This window comes from Egretta garzetta, unplaced genomic scaffold (genome assembly GCF_000687185.1).
Source record: "Egretta garzetta isolate BGI_Z169 unplaced genomic scaffold, ASM68718v1 scaffold120, whole genome shotgun sequence".
Lineage (NCBI taxonomy): Eukaryota > Metazoa > Chordata > Aves > Pelecaniformes > Ardeidae > Egretta > Egretta garzetta.
In genome coordinates this window covers 365,118-367,780 of record NW_009258270.1, presented here as the reverse complement: position 1 = coordinate 367,780, position 2,663 = coordinate 365,118, and the positions used below count along the sequence as shown (strand labels likewise).

Here is a 2,663-nt window from a genome sequence, read left to right as displayed (position 1 = left end):
AACAAGCAACCTAATGTGTGTGGATGGCTGGGGGAGTCAGGCAAACCTCCGGGATCAGGATAGCGTTACCTCCCTCCCGCCGTTCCCTCCCAGGCGCTGATCCCGCTCTGAAGTCGGGGATTGTCGCACCCTGGAAAATTCAGCAGCAGCAGCGAGCAAAAGACTCGCTGGGCAAGACAAGCTCTTCAGAGCCACGTGAACAGCCAGTGCCCATCAGTTCTGGAGCAGGAACCAAGCGTTCAGAACTCTTGCATAGTTTGGAAAGTTCAACCCCTGACAACTTCCTTTTATATGCAGGGAATTTTCCACCCTTCTCTTTGCAATCGCCCTTAAATGGGCCATAAATACCCTTCTCCATCCAGGATCTCGGCACGTTGTCTGTTGGGTTTAAGAAGCTGCGTTAGGTGGTGCTTTTGTGGCCCCGCGGCCCCGCTGACGTGGACCTGCTGGCAGCTGGGCTCAGGGAATACTGGGAGGCTCTGGTCCCAGCAAGGCACCTACTCAGCAGATTTGGCCCCAGTAACTGTGTTTCAGCAAGTCTCCTGCCTGCTTCGCTTTGTATTCCGTGTTTTCTTCTCTTAAACTGTTCCTTAACGGTGTGTATCGGGTCGGCTGGCAGCGCATCCTGGTGTTAGCTCCATGCCCCGTCCTTTTGAGGCTTTTGCAGCCCGATTTGCGAGTCCCCAACCTACGGTTTCTCGCCTCTGCCTCGGTCGCCCCGCAGAGCCGGTCACCGCCGTCCCTCTCCAGGGGTGCAGGGGGCACAGGGGGCTCCACGGGGACGGCTTGTCCTGGGGACGTCAGCCTGTCCCACAGCACGGCTGCGGCCCATCAGCAGGGCTGGCCGGCCCCCACCGCTGCCTCCTCCCCAGGTAAGGGCTCTGCTCCGGAGACAGGAGGAGAAAGTCACCATTTGCTAAAATGTCCCAAGTCCTGGCGGTTTGTTCCCACTGAGGCTGTCGGCTGTGCCCGCAGTGGGCTCTGGTCCTGCCCACCGAACTCACGGGGGGTCTCTCCAACAGCTCCTGCCCACCTTGGCTGGGCTCCGTGGCTGGCGTAGGCAGGAGGCTCCGCAGGGACATCAGGAATAGAGCAATGGTGCCTTAGCCCTTCCTTCGCTTCCTGCTCGTCTCTTCCCCACGGACCTGGAGGTGATCCCTGCTCCATCCCCCGCCGGTGGCACGGTGCTGGTGTCAGCGCTTCCCCAGGCGCGAGGGCACGGGCGCCGGTGGTTGGGCTGAGCTCTGCTCTAGCGGCTCGCGTTCATCATTTCCCTGCTCTTAGGGGAAGCTGGAATAGTGCGCAGGGGAGCCCTGCTCTCAGGTGGGCGATAGCCCCAGAGGATGGATCCTCTCTGGGGGTCGGCCTCTTCTCCCTGGGAACAGGGGATGGGACGAGGGGGAATGGTTTGAAGCTGCGCCAGGGCAGGTTTAGGCTGGACATTAGGAAAAACTTCTTCATCGAAAGGGCTGTCAGGCTCTGGAATGGGCTGCCCAGGGAGGTGGTCAAGTCCCCATTCCTGGAGGGATTTAAAAGAAGGACGGATGAGGTGCTGAGGGACAGGGTTTAGTGGTGGGATGGCAGGGTTAGGTTAAAGGTTGGACTCGATGATCTCAAAGGTCTTTTCCAACCAAAGTGATTCTATGATTCTCTCAAAAGCATCTTCCCACTCGCTTCTCACGAGAAAAGGTCCGTAACTGCTGAAGCTGAGGGCTGGGGGGGGACAGACACCTTAGCTTCTATGAAACCTTTTGTTTTTTTCCACAAAGGGCGTTTTCCCTGCGATGTGCATTGAAGACGAGAGGCCACAGGTCTCCCTTTTTTCCCCCCAGGAATTCTGTGAATTTATTTCATGGGTTAATTTTTTTTATAGCCTGTTTTTTTCTACATGCAAGCCATAACATTTACCTTCACATTAGCATCCTTGTGTAAGCTCCTGGACGAGATCTAAGGGGGGAGGAACTAAAAGTCCAAAAGGACCAAAACCAGCCTCCAAATGCCGTTAGGTGGAGGCGATGTTATCCGCACCTCCGCTCCGGACCCGGACCCGTCCCACTCGCTTGTGCCATCCAGGGTGGGCTGGGACCCCCCCTGCCTGCTCCTGGCAAGTACGGGAGCTCCTTGGCACCCAGGGGGGTCAGCTCTGATCGAGGGGCTGTATCCCAGGGAACAGGCGGGCCCTTGTGCTGGGTGAAGGACAATGCTGCTCATCCGCCGGGATTAGCCAAAATTCCTGCGAGCGGGTGCAGCCCGGCCGGTGCCGAGGGGCTGTGCTGCTGCGGCTGCCGGGAGGGCGTGAAAGTCTGAGCTCTCAGTCTTTGCCTCGGCCAAGTAAGATGGAAGGAAGAAGCCAGTGTAAAGGCAGGGTAGAGGTTCGTCTTCGTGTTCGTGCTTGAGTTTGTCGGGTCTTTTCAGGCATTTTTTCCTCCTCTGTACAGGTCGCCACCACTAATCAAGCCAATGACCTGGCCGGTGGGCTGTTGTGATGGAGCGCGTTCTGCTGCATCGATCGTTTATAAAATCACCCCAGATTTTACAAATTGTGACGTTCTGATTGTGTTGGAAACATGCTTAACATGCGGTACGGTGCAGCGACGGTGTTAATGGTGATTCTTAAAGCCACTTGCGGGTCGCAATCTGTACCTTCAAATTAGCCAAGGGAA

At 56.8% G+C, this 2,663-nt stretch overlaps 1 protein-coding gene across 1 annotated transcript in view; it reads left to right on the top strand.

Moving 5' to 3' along the window:
* Positions 1 to 2,663, top strand: part of MSI2 (musashi RNA binding protein 2) — a 254,277-nt gene that overhangs the window by 184,726 nt on the left and 66,888 nt on the right. The window lies entirely within an intron of this gene.